The following is a 17737-nucleotide window of genomic DNA, read 5'->3' as shown; positions in this document are numbered from 1 at the left end:
TAAAGAATCAGTCAAGAAACCTAAATTATAGTCACAGCTCAATGGGAAACTAGCTGCATTACCTTGGGCATATCAGTTCTCCCACAACTTCCATTACCCCTCTTACTCCAGCCTAGAAGAAAGATGGGCCTGAGTTCATCTTTAAGACCCCTTCCAGATTCTATGACAGCAGTTTTTAAAGGGTGGTTCCCTCAGGTCCTGAGGGTCCTCAAGACCCTTTCAAGGGAGCCAGAAAGTCAAAATCATGCATGGGTTAAAGAGCCATTCAAAGTGCAAGATAGACCAATAGATTTTAATGTAACAGAATACAAAAAGTTCCTTGATATGGTTTCAAAGTCTCTGTAACAATTAACCTTGAAGAAACTACCATTTTTCGGCGTTTCGGTATAGTACCAAAGAATACCCACAGTGGGGCTTCCGTGGTGGCGCAGTGGTTGAGAATCTGCCTGCCAATGCAGGGGACACGGGTTCGAGCCCTGGTCCGGGAAGATCCCACATGCTGCAGAGCAACTAAGCCCATGCGCCACAACTACTGAGCCTGCGCTCTAGAGCCCGTGAGCCACAACCACTGAGCCCGCATCCCTAGAGCCCATGCTCTGCAACAAGAGAAGCCACCGCAACGAGAAGCCCATGCACCGCAACGAAGAGTAGCCCCCACTCACTGCAACTAGAGAAAGCCCGCATGCAGCAACGAAGACCCAAAAGCAGCCAAAAATAAAAAATAAATAAAACAAAGAATACCCACAGTTATCTGAAAAGGATATTAAAACACTCCTCCCTTCTCCAACTACATTCTTCATGTACTTTAACAATACAATAAGTCAACAACAAAACAGTAAGTCACAACAGGCTAAATGCAGAACCAGATCTGAGAATCCAGCTGCCTCTATTCAGACATTTTCAAATTTTCGAATGTGTAAAACAATGATACCCTTCTAATTTTTTTGTTTTGGAAAATATAGTTATTTTTCATTTAAAAGGTTATTTATGCTAACATAATTATTTTATTATTTTTAAATGAATTAATATTTTTTTATTTCTCAGTTTTAATTTCTAATACAGCATATATTGACCAATATAACCAATATAAACAAAAGTTCTTTGGGGTCTTCAATAATTTTTAAGAGTAAGTTTGAGAACTTGCTCTCCTAAGACAACAAAACTCTAAGATCAATGGTCTTTTCCCCCAAATTTTCAGGTATCACAAAGAAAGAAAAATTGGCGTTTTTTTTTTTTTTAATGTAACGAGCAGAGGACCACTTTACATGAATATCATAAAATACTCCATACCATATTCAAATAAAAAAACACAAAATTAATCTGATATATAAATGATATACACAGGTTATTTTATAAATGTAATTAACCATCAAGGGCAAATTTTCTCAATAACTGAAGTTAATACTACATTTGCAAAGTCAAATTTTCACTTTTACCACTGAATCTCTGCTATCCACATCCTGTTTAAAATAGCCAAGGGCTGAGGTTCCTTGTGTACACTGCCCCCCTCGTAAAGCTTCCCTGGCTTATGCCCTTCATCCAAGAGGTCTCTGAGAAGCACATCCCTGCAGAGCCAGTCCCAGGAGTTTTGAATAAGTAGGAGTAAAGCCCTAGAAGGCCACTACTGAGGGGAGCAAATGAAAGATTCATTTCATTCTCTATGGAGGCAGCTGAAAAAAAAGAAGAGGGAGGGGTGAGAAGAGGGAAGGAGGCGGGGGGAGGGAGAGAATAAACAATTGAGCTGGGAAGATAGGAGCTAAAGCAGGGATGACAGCTTTGGCTATGAGAAGCCTGTGCGACATAGCCACTGCTCCCCAGAGAAATCTGGGCTCTGAAAAAATCTCTCTCTCTCTCTCTCTCTCTTTCTCTCTCACACACACATACACCACATATGTTAAAACATCAGATCTGTGTAATATGAGAGTGGTTAAAAAAAAAAAAAGTAAGATCCCTGGATCTCTAAATACAGGGGATGAGGCAAGAGTAAAAGCAATTCTGGCTAAATATGTTACCATTCAACTTGTGAGTCCTGTATCTCTTTCCACACAGCTCTAACTTCTTAAAACAGGGATTTCAGAGATAAGGGCCAACTTGGCAGGGGCATGGATGGCCCACTTTCCCTAGGCTTCCTGGAGCCTAAGCCAGCCCTGAGTCCAGATCACCCTAAAAGCAGGTCAGGTTTATCTACTACATGGCGAGACTGAAGAGGCTTGGAGAGAAGCCAAATCATGCTTGGTGTCCCATCCGACTCCCCCACCACAACCATCTCCACTTCCCTCACCAGTCTCTTCCCCTAGCCCTCTGAGACCCCTCACTCTCCTAAGAGTTCTATCATAAAACCACGGAGTTCAGTCTGGATGCTTCAAACCCAGACAACTACAAGCTGTGCACAGAGAGGATGGTTTACCCTTCACAGCCCTGCAAACATTCAGCATGAACTTTGGTAAAGACTTCGCTGTATCTAGTCAACCTACCCACGAGACACAATCCTAAAAAGCTCTATGCAAGTAGCATTTCATCAAATCAGAGCTTTTAAAAATAAGACTATAGCAGGGACCCTGACATGAATCCTTCTATACTATAACTAGCCACTAACTTTCTGAATTGTTGCTGATCACTTTAGATTTTCAGTTATTATTTCTTTTAAAATAATTATACCTACATCATATAGAGGCTGTATACTGTGGGTTTTTCCTAAATTGGTATCTACTATAAATAAAAGTAATAATGGATGACTACTATTTTGCAATATATATTCACATAATTGTATTTCTATGGCTACTCAAGTTTCTCACTTTGGCTTTGTCAGTGACATGGGTACTCTGTGCACTTAGCTCCTTAACGACATAGGTAAACTCTTATGGCTCCACTTCTCACGGTTCTAAAATGAATGGTAATGCTAGTCAGGTGTAGACCCCTTATGGTGCCTATGGCACAATACAAAAATATATCTGGTCTTTGCCCCTGGTTCCTGGCACAGAGCTCCCAAAACCCTTGGAATTTTCTGAGTGATAGGAGTGTCTTTTGTTATTCGTACCAAGCCCCTTTTGACCAGACCTGAATTTATGTTAATGAAGTAATTTAGGGTGGGGTCCCTAGAAAGCCTCAGGATGGGACTGGTCACCAGTAAGACCAAATGACTAGAAGGAACTTTCAGTCCTACCCACCAGCCTCCAAGATGGGCGCAGGGAACTGGAGATTAAATTATATAAAAACTCCTGAACACTGAGATTCAGAGGGCTTCTGGGTCAGTGAATACATCGAGATGCTGGGAGGGTGGAACCTGGAAAGGGCACTGAAGCTCCACAACAACCCCTGCCACCCCATACCTTGCCCTATGCATCTCTTCCATTTGGCTGTTCTTCAGTTGTATCCTTTAAAATAAACCAGTAAACATAAGTATATTCCTGGGTTCTATGAGTCACTCTTGCAAATTTTTGAACCTAAAGAGAGGTTCATAGGAACCCCTGATTTATAGTCTGTCAGTGAGAAGTATGGGTAGTCAAGGACTTGTGACTGGTATGTGAAGTCAGGGCAGTCTTGCAGGACTGAGTCCTTAACCTGTGGAGTCTGTACTAACTCTGGGTAGTTAGTATCAGAATTAAATTGTTGAACACACAGTTGGTATACAGAGAATCAGAGAATTGGTTATTGATGCTGGAAAACATCCCAATGCCACAAGGATTTACAAGTGACAAATCACAGGAAAAATTTATATCTGCAAAGAATAGAAAATTTAAAGATCCATTATTTCTTGACTTCCCACATGCAAAAATAAATTGTGGCACTTACTTCAATGCAACAGGTAACCTGTACCTTTAAACTACTAAATGTCACATTTCCAGTTGACTTATATTAGTAATTACATGATACACAAATTTGTAAATGGGAATCCACAATGGGTTCACCTCCTCAAATCACAAAGGAAGAAAAGAATCACAGATAAACCAAATCTGTTTCTAACACCGCTTTCCACATTTTCAATGAAAAATAAAAACTGATTATGAAATTTAGGAAAAAACTAGCAGAACCAAGGAGGATCATTTAGTGACCTAAGCAATTTAAAATGCGTATAGAAAAAAATAATTAAAAATTAATAAAATACGTAGATCCTAACCATCACCTGTCTATTAGATACCTCCCCCCTCCCTTGGCCAACACACCCCCTCCGACAACCAAACCTATTAGTAGCTACTAAAATGTGGAAGAATTGAATTACACTAATGAGTTCCATTCAAACACAATGCCTTGACTCTCAAAGTGGCATCATCCTTCTCTAGAATGCATGAGGAAGTCAGGATCAGAATGAGAATTGGAATAATCCTAGGACTAACTGTGCACATCCTACCACATATGTAAAACAATTCTCTAAGAACTGTTTCAGATTAAAGGAGACTAAATGCAATGTGGGATCCTGGATTAGGTCCTGGACCTGGGGAAGAAAATAGCTATAAAAGCCAGTACTGAAGACAATAGTTGATGCAACTGAATATGGACTATGGATTAGATAATAGTATTGTATCAGTATTTTATTTCCTGATTTTGAGAACTGTTCTGCAGTTATGTAAGGAAATGTCTTTAGGATATACATGAAGTATTTAGGGGTAAAAATAAAAATATAACCTTCTAAAAAACAGTTAACAAAGACTAGAATAAAATCATGTTTCTGGTTCTCCAAAGATTTAAACACTTAACGAGTACAAAAATATCTTATTTCAAAGTACAGATTTGAAAGATTACCTAGCTAACTATTCTCCCTAGTTAATCAGTAACAAATAAGTAACAAAATTCCTTTCCTTTAAGACACAATAACTTAGGGTTAAAAAGGCTAATTAAGCCTCCCAGCATCCCCATGAACAGGCAGTCTACTCCTGCTAGGGAGTAGACTTCTCTCCCTCTTCCCCTGAGCCCAGCAAGAACTGGATCCATCTCTGAGGCAAATCTCACCTGGGTTCCCTCTGGAAGGCTCTAGGTCTGATCAATGTCATAAACAAATAGCACGCCACAGCCAGGTAGAAAGTGGACTCACTGGCTTGCCCTCCCTCTTTGTGTAGATGTGGCCCAGTTTAGAACAGTCTTCCAAGGAAACTTATGTAAGCAATCTAGATTATGTGTTTCACTGTTACTTTATGGCCAAGGTTATTCAACCTGTGCCCAGTTCTTAGGCTCTTACACACACACACACACACACACACTCTCTCTCTCTCTCTCTCTCTCTCTCTCTCTCTCTCCAACATTGTAAAAATATGTAGTTTAAGATTCATACCGCTGAACCAATCATGAGAGTTAACTTAAAAGTTGCACTGTAAGTCTCTCTCTAGTCTATCACTGGACATAAACACTGAAGAAACCAGTGACATCTGAATATTAGCAAAGATAAGTGGGAAAGAATGTGTGCACCTGACCTAAAGCAAATAAAGTAGAAAAAAGGCTTCTTCTTTCAAATTAATACTCCTATAATGTCTCTGGGGAAAAAGCATATGGAGTCTGGACAAAACTCAGGCTATAGATTTTGCAAGTAAGAAGAGGATCGGCAGGAAAACCTCATTTCTGTAACCAGAAAATAACGGATGCTAACCTTTGGGAAAAAGGGCCATCTGTCAAAGACTGGAAGATGACCTGTGTGTGTGTGCATACCCAGTCGGGTACATCCCATCACTCTTCAGATAAAGATGCTATTCCATAGAGACAAAGCCAAACTTCAATATACCAAATGAGACGTGATATAATGAAGAGACCAAAATAATTCACACAGGGGTTTTATGGCCAGGAGATATTGTCATGATAGTGGGGATGAAGGGCAAAGGCTGAGATGAAATAAAAGCTTGAGGAAATATTTTAAAGAAAAAAGTGGCTGAAAGTTATTTGGAGATGGGCTTCCCTGGTGGTGCAGTGGTTAAGAATCTGCCTGCCAATGCAGGAGACACAGGTTCAAGCCCTGGTCTGGGAAGATCCCACATGCCATGGAGCAACTAGGCCCATGTGCCACAACTATTAGGCGTGCACTCTAGAGCCCAAGAGCCACAACTACTGAGCCCATGTGCCACAACTACTGAAGCCCATAGGCCCTAGAGCCCGTGCTCTGCAACAAGAGAAGCCACCACAATGAGAAGCCTGTGCACCACAATGAAGAGTAGCCCCTGCTCACCGCAACTAGAGAAAGCCCACGCACAGCAACGAAGACCCAACGCAGCCAAAAGTAAAAATTAATTAATTTTAAAAAAAGAAAGTTATTTGGAGAAAGAATGGTCAAAGGGAAAGGCAGAAGGGCTAGCATTTTATTCAGGCCAAGCTTAGGTACCTTCTGTGATAAAGACACTGTGCCAGGCACTGTGGGGGTGATATAAATATATGCCTCAAGAAAGAAAACTCAGATGTAGAGCAAGAAGCCATAAGTCTCCAAAACAGAAACAACAAAAGTCATCTTTGGACACCAAAGATGTCAGTAGCATTTGAATAAATACCAAATGCCAAATCAAATCGAATCATAATTTAAAATTATATCCCTAATACAAAAATGAAAAATGACATTATTGTCCCACTAGGAAATTTATGATGCATTTTTCTCCCCTACATAAACTTATGCCTTAAACACATCTATACTCTCTTACATGGTCCCTTGGTGCCCAAGGATACTCATTCACCCTAGTGCAGTTAACAGTATAGTCTGGGGCAGCATGGTTTCTCTTTAACCAGGGTGAGGCTGTACCCTGGAATTAAACCCCAAACCTTTGCCTCATCAGCACTCACTATGCCAACCTAAAACAGCTGGCAACCACCATCCAAGAACAATCTAGTTGACTGAGAGTGAAGAATAAAAGTGGAACACCTAGAGACAACTGCCAAATCTCAAGGACAGACATTCCAGGCCTGCATTTGGGAAAGAGGGCTAATAAAGTTCCAATCTTCTAGTCATTCAGTCAACAAGTAGTCATTAAATATTCTTGTGACCTATTCTCAAGTGGACATTGCCCCAGCACTGCAGGCAAAATAAAAAGGCCCCCCAAAGAGAAGGAGAGTGAGTAATAGAAAAATGACAGGACGAGGAGCTAATCCTCCCTCCTGCTCACCACAGCATACAAGAATAAGGAGTGCAACTCATTGTTATATAAGAGTAAGGCTGAACAAAAGGCCCAGCTAAGTCAATGGTGGCATCTGCAGAATGTTATAAACCCAGGGCTAGAGGATGCCACTCAGCCATGCTAATAGATAAACTACTGAACACCCCCACAACACAGCTATTTCCAGACTCTCCTTATCATCTCTCCCATTAACTAAAAACAAAAATATTGCCTTCCATAACAAACAATTCTGACAGGTGGGCCTCTTCACATTCAAAAGTCTCTGTTTTAAGATAGTTCTGCTCTTAATGAAGTTCATACATTATTTTTGCACCAGTGTAGATAAGATATAGTAGGCAGGCCTCTACTTAGATTTTTGACTTGATATTAGTATTATACAAGCTGTATTTTACTCTTTATAATAAATAAAATACTGATATTTTAAAAATAATTATACATTTCGAACTTGGACAGGCTTCTAAAAAATGCCACTCACATAGAAGGATGGAAAGAACCCATGCAGTTTGTTTTTTTTTAACATCTTTATTGGAGTATAATTGCTTTACAATGGTGTGCTAGTTTCTGCTTTATAACAAAGTGAATCAGCTATACATATACATATATCCCCATATCTCTTCCCTCTTGCGTCTCCCTCCCACCCTCCCTATCCCACCCCTCTAAGTAGACACAACCCATGCAATTTTACAAATGCTGTTAGCACTGCTGTTATCTTGATCAAGAACTATGAAATGCACTCCATTTCAAATTTCAGAATGAACACAAACCAAGATTAAGTGCACCACTTATAGCTTCCCCACTGATTCCACTTTTGTAGCAAAAGCCTATAAAATTATCTGCAAAAGAAATTATCAACTGAGAGTGAGTACTTGAATACTGGGTATACCAGAGTCATGAAGGCAGGACAGCACCAGAGTTAAGATTTCAGATCAACAGCTCTAGAAACTATCTGGTGGAAACCAACAAGACAGCACCACAATGAACAAAGTACATCTAACAAGTTGGACAAGAGTGTCCTGCTTGGCCCCTTGGCAATGGGGGAGACCCCGCAAATTCTCCCACTGCAAAAACACCTAGAAATATGGATAAAATTATATAAGTATCCATTCGAAATGCACAACTGCTTTCACAAAAAAAAGTAAGAGAAATCCCCAAGGAGCAATGATGAAAGGCAAACTGAAAACACAAACAAATACTGCTGACACTACAGCAGTCCTAGGAGAAGAGGAGGGTGCCAGCCTTGCAGGGGATGGGATGGGGGACAGGGGGATAAAGAGATAATACCCTGGGCTCAAAGAAGCAAAAAGAAGGGACTGCGACCTCTACATAAGGCCAGGACGTTGAAGAGTTATACTCTTATGAAAGAGTGGTCTAGAAAAAAATCTAACCACCAACACAGAAGACAACATAAAATCTTGTGTCAATCTAGGTCAGAGGGGAGAAAAAAGGTATCCATCCAATGGGAGTCTGTAACCAGAAGTCTGCCCTCAAACCAATTTGAGGTTGAAATACATACTTACCTAGGTGGTTCAAGAAATTAACCAAAACTAACTGAGGCCCCAAGCAAGTGATACATCCTAGTTGCCTAGAAATAAATGTAAAACATCTCTTGCATATACCTCAACCTGGACCACCAAGATAAAGCCTTACTGAAGATGAGCTCACAATTCAAAAGTATAAACAGAGGAGGGACTAATCATACAAAAGCAAGAGCCAAGAGGGTCAGATTCCTAAAAATCTACCTATACTGTGAAGGGAGAACATCCTTGCAGGAATGCAACAGAAGGACATCAGGCTATTCTCTGCTCGGTAGCCTGTGCTCAACAAGGGGACTATTCCTGGGAAAGGCCAGTCAGCTGCAGGAAACTGATGGTACTGCTGCCTCAAAGCCTCCTTTCTTTGGGACTTCCCTGGTGGCACAGTGGTTAAGAATCTGCCTGCCAATGCAGGGAACACGGGTTCGAGTTCTGGTCCGGGAAGATCTCACATGCCGTGGAACAACTAAGCCAGTGCACCACAACTACTGAGCCTGCGCTCTAGTGCCCGCGAGCAACAACTACTGAGCCCACGTGCCACAACTACTGAAGTCCACGTGCCTAGAGCCCGTGCTCCGCAACAAGAAGCCACCGCAATGAGAAGCCTGTGCACTGCAATGAAGAGTAGCCTCCGCTCGCCGCAACTAGAGAAAGCCCAAGTGCAGCAATGAAGACCCACAGCAGCCAAAAAAAAAAAAAAAGCCTCCTTTCCTTAAAAACAAGAGACGGGGGGCCCATGGGCACTGGTGTTAAGCAACCCTATAGACAAAAGGTCTGAATCTCAACAGAAAAGAATCTGAGACTGAGGAGGCTCAATCTTTATACATGTTCATGAAGCTCAATCCTGGCAACTTATGTAGGTTTCCCAAAGCATCTGAGACTGGCAATCAGACTGTGCTGTACAGGACTGAAAAGTCCTCTTTGTTCTCATCTCTACACACTGCCTTCAGGTGTCCCACACCCTCCATTATCATCAACAAAATGGGAAGAAATAAAGCTTCCCGCTGGACTTCCCTGGTGGTCCAGTGGTTAAGACTCCACACTCCCAATGCAGGGGGCCCGGGTTTCATCCTGGGTCAGGGAACTAGATCCTGCACACCTCAACTAAAAAGATCCCTCATGCCACAACTAAAGATCCTACATGCCAACAACGAAGATCCGGTGCAGCCAAATAAATAAATATTTAAAAAAAAGCTTCCCTCATTTAGATTTGTAAAAAGGAATCAAACACATGATCCTCATGTGTTTCTTAATAGCATCCTATTATAAACATACAAATAACATATACTACATGCTCCCACAAAGCTGTGACTGTACCCTTTAAATTCTTTTTTCTCCCTATTATAACATCACATCTGGCCTTGTTTCTTCAACAGGCTATATCTGGTTTACCCAAGAAGCCATATATATCTATGATTTACTGAATCCTAATAAAATTAATTAGCCTCTTTTTTAGAGGATTAAAGGAAAGGGCAGACACCAAGAGCCCCACTTATACTTCTGAGGTAATCCCTCTATTTCTAAGTCCTTACTCTATATTTGGTTAGGCATCCTAGATAACAAATCAATATCTTCAGTTACATATAAAGGAGGACCCCAAATCTACTGCATTCTGCTAACTGGGGCCCACACCACAGTGGGCATTTGTTGTTTTCCTGTGTAACGCAGACAGACAAATTGCTTCACTGCTTTGGGGAAGATACTCCTGACCTGTGGTAAGAACCTGAGTTCTTACCGGGTCCTGGTAGCAGTTTCAACTACTTCAGAAGGCTTGTATCTATATAACGCATTAACACTGGGATAAAGATGCTATAGCCAGTGGACAAACTCTGAAAAGCCCATCAGTAACTGAATCAATTATTTAATTTTGCTTTCCAAAAGCTGTCTCCCTCTGAGTTGACTCTAAACAACAGGAAGTAACTGATTTTTAAGGAAGATTTGAAAATAACCATAGCATGTCTAAAGAATTATGTGAACAGAACTTCATGATCTGTAGAGGACAAGCTGATACTCTGCCACCTAATAACTAATCCTCCCATATCTGGGCCTTTTCCAATGTCAGGGAAAGTCAATACTTTCATTATGTGCAGACTTAACAATCAGTTAAAACTCACTAAAGATACTACTGAATGCTTACACACAGAAAAGAGTTTAAAAGGAATAAACGCTTCTCAGTGAAGTGATGAAGCAAATGTCATGGTATTCTACATTCGAACTGCTGACTCTGGTGATTTTTGATAAACACAAGGGGGCAGGGGAGTGGTGATGTGTAAAAATCATGACTTAGAAATCAAGAAGTTCTTTTACTAAAATGCATATTCTCTGTACCCGCACATAAAGAGGCTCTGAGATCTTGAATCAGGCTGTTCTATAAAGCTTCAGAGAAAGAACAGAAGAGATGATGACAGAACCAATAGTTGGAAAGCACATACACCATATGAAACCAAATCCATTACCTAAGGATTCAGCCTCCTAGCCAGGGTACTAGCCAACAAAGAATAGTGAACAGCAATAGAAGTCCACTTTAAAACAGGAGAAAGAGGACTTCCCTGGTGGTCCAGTGGGTAAGACTCTGCGCTCCCAATGCAGGGGGCCTAGGTTCGATCCCTGGTCAGGGGATTAGATCCTGCATGAGTACTGCAATTAGGACCCTGCATGCTACAACTGAAAAGATCCCGCGTGCTGCAACTAAAAGATGCCACATGCTGCAACGAAGATCCTGTGTGCCACAACTAAGACCTGGCACAGCCTAAATAAATAAATTTTTTTTTTTTTAAGAAAGGGAGAAAAAAGATGGTTCCACAAAGATAGTTCTAATACATTCAAGTACTAAAATCAGAAAAACGTTTTTAATAACAGGTTACATCCCTCATGTCAGAAATTGACCATTACCTACTCTAAGTTATTAAAATTGACAAAACAGCTCACCAAGAAGAAAGTTTGGTGGTCTCTAGAATGTCTCTTTCTAGAGAGTGATACCTCCAAAACTTCTGCTCAGCTGAACAAAAACATATTAAACAACTACCATCTACTGGGGACACAAAGATAAAGAGCAAACACAGGTCAGGTCAGATCAAGCATTAAGAGGAATGAGGCCCAAAGCAAGTTTTGAAGAAAGAGTTGGACGGAGTTAGGTAATGGCAGGGTGGGTGGGGGGGTGGGGAGTTGGGTAGGGGATAGAGGGGACAAGATAATGGAGATGAATAGAGAAGAGGAGGGAAGAGTTCAAAGATAGGGAACTCTATGAACAATAATTGAGAGACAAGAAAGAGCAGAATGTGAAATTAAATCCAAGAAGGTTGTGTTACTAGAGCGTAAAGTAGGGAGTATGGGGGAAGAGTAGAAAATGAACCTGGAAAAGCAACAGGGCAAAGATCACGGAGCACCCTGTGTATGTTAAGGAGATTGGATATTATCCTACAAGGAAGATCAAAATAACATGATAAGCTCTGTCTTTTTTTTTTTTGCGGTACGCGGGCCTCTCACTGTCGTGGCCTCTCCCGTTGCGGAGCACAGGCTCCGGACGCGCACGCTCAGAGGCCGTGGCTTACAGGCCTAGCCGCTCCACGGCATGTGGGATCTTCCTGGACCAGGGCACGAACCCATGTCCCCTGCATCGGCAGGTGGACTCTCAACCACTGTACCACCAGGGAAGCCCGAGCTCTGTCTTTTATAAAGATCACTCTGCACCATAGAATGTTATAGAATATAAAAGCATAGGTATATGCAGTTTCAAACTGAAATCCCAACTCATTTTTTCAGTGTGACCTTAGGCAAGTCAATCTCTCTGGGCCACTGATTCCTCACCTGTAAATTGGAGGTATCCCTTACCTTCAAGGATTATTAAGAGAATGAGGTGGTGAAAGAATATAATATAAATGTAAATTGTACTGTGAAATTACACAGTTCAGTATTTAGCACATTGTAAGTATCCAAAACATGGTCTGGAAGAGATATTTGCTGGAAGAAATTGTAAGATGGAATAAGAGAAGACAGGAAATAGCCAGTAAAAAAGCCAGAGGAAAGGCCAGATTTGAGAACTATTTAGGAGGTAAAATAAACAGGGCTAGTGGGTTACTATTCTTCAGGTGAAAAAGACACATAAGACTTCTCTTCCAGGTTTCCCTAACCAGGGCCTATGGTGCTGCTGTCAGTTCCTCCTCAGACACCAACCCAGACTGGAGGCCAGATGCTACAACATAGCCCAGCTTTTACTATCAGCACTGCTGAAAAGGCAACAAATATATCATGGAGTGGGAACTCTTAGATGTCAAGAGAGACCCTAGTTAATGGTGCCATTTAACCAGAGCAAATTTACCTTTTCCTCATTTGGGGTAATGACACCTATACTTCAGGTGCTGCAAGTATTCATGCAGCATATAAAACAGTAACATAATAAGGACTCAATAACTTAACACAACACAAACAAATCCTATGTAGATGTGAAGCTTATTTTACAGTGTCTCTCATGAAAACACTATAGCCTTATCACAGCTCCAGCCCACCTGGAAGTCCTGGTAGCTGAAATTGTACAATACACATCCGTGTGTTGGTTATCATACAGGCAACCGATGCCCCATCTAGGGAGAGCCTATTTTTATTTCTAAAATGTGTGTAACATCTTCCACCATAATATGTGCTATCTGGTTTCTAAACAAATAAAACTGGTTTCAGAGAGCTCATCTCTGGAAATAGCAGCTGGGATACTGTAGTTTTACCCAAAAGTTAAGTAAAAATTGGCCCCAAGCCCAGAAAACAGGCATTCCTCCCAGACAAAACTGGATAAACCAAGTCTACAAACAATGAGTGGATAAAATAGTAGGGAAGTAAAGACATGGAGAGAGCCGGAATAACCCACACCAAAAGGCCAACCCATAGCTCAAGAAGGGAACCAAGGAAGGCTTTAGAATGTACCAGTTCTGAAGCAGTCAGGTGAGGCAAAAGTTACCAAGTGTAAGACACCAAAGTTACTAAATGAAAAGTATCTGGAACATAGATATTCTCCCTGCTATGCCAAAGGTAAGATTTACGTAAGCAGTATGAACTAAATGCTCTATTCAGCTTAAGATTCAAGATTCCTTATGAGAGGTTAGGCAGCTGGAGAGATATAACCTGGGGAAGGAAGAATATCAATGGAGACAAAATTCAAACACAGTAAATGTGAAAAAGAGTTTCCACTTCAACAGGCTAATTTATTGATGCTGCTATTGTTTCACACATTTGATTTCTTATAAGGACTGTACTGATTATACATGTCACAAGGTATTACTTCCTACTTTCACTTATGAAATATTAACAGAAAAGAATCTTCAAAGGAGAAAAACTTGCCAAAATGCCCTTGACATGGAATTGTTCTTTAAGATGCTGCCAGAGCACATGGTTTTGATTAAAAACAAAACAAACAACAAAAAAAAACCCACAAGCCATCCTCTAAACATCTAAAATGTTTTTTTTTTTAAAAACGTTTAATCTGAAATATTGACTGCAGAGTCAGTAGATGAAGGGCAAGTCTAACAGGGCCCAGCTGACAGATGAGACCAGGTCACAAGTCTCTGATAGAGGAATCTGTACTGAGAGCACCGATTGGGTCAATCAGTGAATTCTAATTTGCCCTAACCAGAGCTTGCAAGACAGACCTGGTGAGGTTCATGAAAAAATCTATTAATATATGAAACAGATGGCTCTGCCAAAGAGGTTTCTGACCTATTAGAGGAAAAGTCTTTCTGAGAACATAAAATAGATACAGTAGAGCAATTCAGGGGAAGATTTTCAAGACCATTTTTACAATATAATGTTGTATAAAAAGTGCAAAAAACTTATAAATATTTAGATCCCAATTTCAAAAATAGAATTACACATGTGCAAGTATTTATATATGCATAGGGGAAAAAAAAGACAAGAAAGAAATGCACCAAAAGGTTAACCATTTTTATCTGAGTGATAGTTTTACCAAAAAACTTATTACTTTCTTCTTTATTCTTTTGTTTTACAGTAATAGATAGGACTTTATAACTGTAAAATCAGTATCTTTATACATGTATTCTCTCTCCACAAAGTCAAACCATCAGTGAACAAATCCTGTTTGACCTCATCCCCCTCCTGAGCTGCATCGTATTTTTCAGGCTGTGACTGCTTTTATCCATAGCCATATCCAGTGACCAACAGGGCAAGCTCTCACACTGCCAACAAAAGTTCACTGGGTATCTATTACAAGGACCCCATCTTAGGCAGGGCTCACATGAGGGCCTAAAGCAGCACGTAAAAAAGATCATCAGGGCTTCCCTGGTGGCACAGTCGTTGAGAGTCCGCCTGCCGATGCAGGGAACATGGGTTTGTGCCCTGGTCTGGGAAGATCCCACATGCTGCGGAGCGGCTGGGCCCGTGAGCCATGGCCACTGAGCCTGCACGTCCAGAGCCTGTGCTCCACAACGGGAGAGGCCACAACAGTGAGAGGCCCACGTACCACAAAAAAAAAAAAAAAAAGAAAAGATCATCAATAGTTAAAGTCACCCTTGAAAAGCCTTTTCTATTGTCCACATATAAATACAGTATGAATAGTTTTATGTATGCATTCCTGTAGATGTATATACCAAAAATATTTCCAAAAGCATATAATATTCAGAAATTAAACCTCTCGTGTATCTTGCTGCTTGGACCAGTTCAGCAATTCTTCATTGGCCCTCAATTTTTCCTCCCCATCCCCTCACCGGTGAGTACTTACCAACTCATCACCACACCACCTAAACAATTTCTGTTCTGCCAATGGTCAAGAATTCTTTACATTTATAAGTTTTGTCAATCTTATTAACTAACAGCACTGACTACATCCACTGCCTTTGGGTACTCACGGAGTAAAATGGTGAGTATAAATTACCCCACTATTTAAATCATTATTTCTGGGGACTTCCCCAGTGGTCCAGTGGTTAAGACTCTGCACTCCCAATGCAGGGGCCCAGGTTCGATCCCTGGTCAGGGAACTAGATCCCACATGCCGCAACTAAAGATCCCGCAAGCAGCAATGAAGATCCCACATGCCGCAAAAACAACCCGGTGCAGCCAAATAAATAAATATTAAAATCAATCAATCAATCATTTTTTCTTACTCTCTCTTTTTCTTCCTTCTGCAATTTAAGCAAGGTAAAATGTTAGCTATAATTCCATTAAAAAATTAAAGCACCTTTTTATTGGGAGTGTAAAAAGGGAATCTTAGTGTTGTTAGGCTTAGTGTCAATCTACTTAAGGACATAGGTAAGATTACATTTATTGAGTGCCTTAATAAATGCACTTTATTAAGTGCATTAAGCACTTAATAAAGCAACTAAGCCCATGGGCGACAACTACTGAGCCTGCGCTCTAGAGCCCACGCGCCACAACTACTGAAGCCTGCGCGCCTAGAGCGTGTGCTCACAACAAGAGAAGCCACCGCAATGAGAAGCCCGGAGGAGGCAAACCTTGAGGCAACCCCTGAAGCAAGGCAGAATTAGACAAGTGAGGGGGGGAGGAGAAGACATTCCACACAGGAGTCATGACTTGGATCTGAGGTGCACTGAAAAGGCAGAAAGTGTCTGGTTTTCTGGAAAGGGAGATAAAATGATTCATCAATAAGTACTGATTGGGACTTCCCTGGTGGCACAGTGGTTAAGAATCCACCTGCCAATGCAGGAGACACAGGTTCGAGCCCTGGTCCGTGAAGATCCCACATGCCATGGAGCAACTAAGCCCAGGTGCCACAACTACTAAGCCTGTGCTCTAGAGCCCACGAGCCACAACTACTGAGCCTGCATGCCACAACTACTGTTGCCCGCATGCCTAGAGCCTGTGCTCCGCAACAAGAGAAGCCACGCAATGAGAAGCCCACGTGCCACAAGTAGAGAAAGCCGCTCACGGCAACAAAAACCCAATGCAGCCAAAAATAAATAAATAAATTTATTAAAAAATAAAATAAAATAAATAAGTACTGACTAAGCACCTAGTATTGACCAGTACTGGTAGGTACTAAAGATACAGAGATGAGAGAACCCTGGTCACAGAGTGATGATTGGAGCCCTCCAGGAATCATCCAGTCAACTGACACAGATACATAAACACATAAGATGAGCAATCTGGTAAGTATAACATATGACTAAAGTTGATGACTAGATAAACAGAATGTAGCATATCCATAGAGTGGAATATTATCGAGCAATAAAAGGGAAGGAAGTACTAACGCATTCTACAGCATGGGCAAACTTTGAAAACATTATGCTAAGTGAAACAAACCAGTCACAGAAGGCCACATACTATATGATTCCATTTATCTGAAATGCCCAGAATAGGCAAAACCATTGAAACAGAAAGTAGATTAGTGGTTACCAGTGGGTAGGGGGAAGGAAGAATTAGGGAGTGGCCACTTAATGAGCGCAAGTTTCTTTTTGCAGAAAAGAAATGTTTTGGGACTTGCCTGGAGGCACAATGATTAAGAATCCGCCTGCCAATGCAGGGGCCACAGTGTTCGAACCCTGGTCTGGGAAGATCCCACATGCCGCGGAGCAACTAAGCCCATGGGTGACAACTTCTGAGCCTGCGCTCTAGAGTCCACGTGCCACAACTACTGAAGCCTGTGCGCCTAGAGCGCATGCTCACAACAAGAGAAGCCACCACAATGAGAAGCCCGCACACCACAACGAACAGTAACCCCCGCTTGCCGCAACTAGAGAAAGCCCGCGCGCAGCAACGAAGACCCAACGCAGCCAAAAATAAATAAATAAAATAATTAATCAAAAAACAAAAACAAAAAAAAGAAAGGAAATGTTCTGGAATTATATAGTGGTGATGGTTGCATAACCTTGTGAATATACTAAAAATCACTGAATTAAAACACTTTAAAATGGTGGAAATTTACGGTATGTGAATTATATTTCAAAGGAAGGGAGGGAGGGAGGAAGGAAAAGGTTCTACAGGACAGAGAAGGAAATAATTTTGCCTGGAAAGGCTGGTGAAGACTTCTCAGAGGAGGCAACAGATCTGAACGTCAAAGGACAATCTCTTCTTTCCTTAAAGAGACGGATGGAAATAGAGACACAGATGTAGAGAACAAACGTATGGACACCAAGGGGGGAAAGTGGCGGGGGTGGTGGGGCAGTG

The 17737-nt window shown here is 41.3% G+C and overlaps 1 protein-coding gene and 1 non-coding gene across 7 annotated transcripts in view; one reads left to right on the top strand and one right to left on the bottom strand.

Annotated features, from left to right (window-relative positions):
* The window catches only part of RAD54L2 (RAD54 like 2), a 92040-nt gene that overhangs the window by 62276 nt on the left and 12027 nt on the right, over positions 1-17737 (bottom strand). The gene's annotated exons all lie outside the window — the stretch shown is intronic.
* On the top strand, positions 15520-15591 carry TRNAG-CCC (transfer RNA glycine (anticodon CCC)). The gene has a single exon. It is a non-coding gene; the product is annotated as a tRNA-Gly (tRNA).

Source organism: Aethalodelphis obliquidens, unplaced genomic scaffold, assembly GCF_003676395.1.
Source record: "Aethalodelphis obliquidens isolate GAN/ISIS:26980383/991018 unplaced genomic scaffold, ASM367639v1 scaffold22, whole genome shotgun sequence".
NCBI classification, from domain to species: Eukaryota; Metazoa; Chordata; class Mammalia; order Artiodactyla; family Delphinidae; genus Aethalodelphis; species Aethalodelphis obliquidens.
This window is presented reverse-complemented; position numbering and strand designations above follow the sequence as displayed.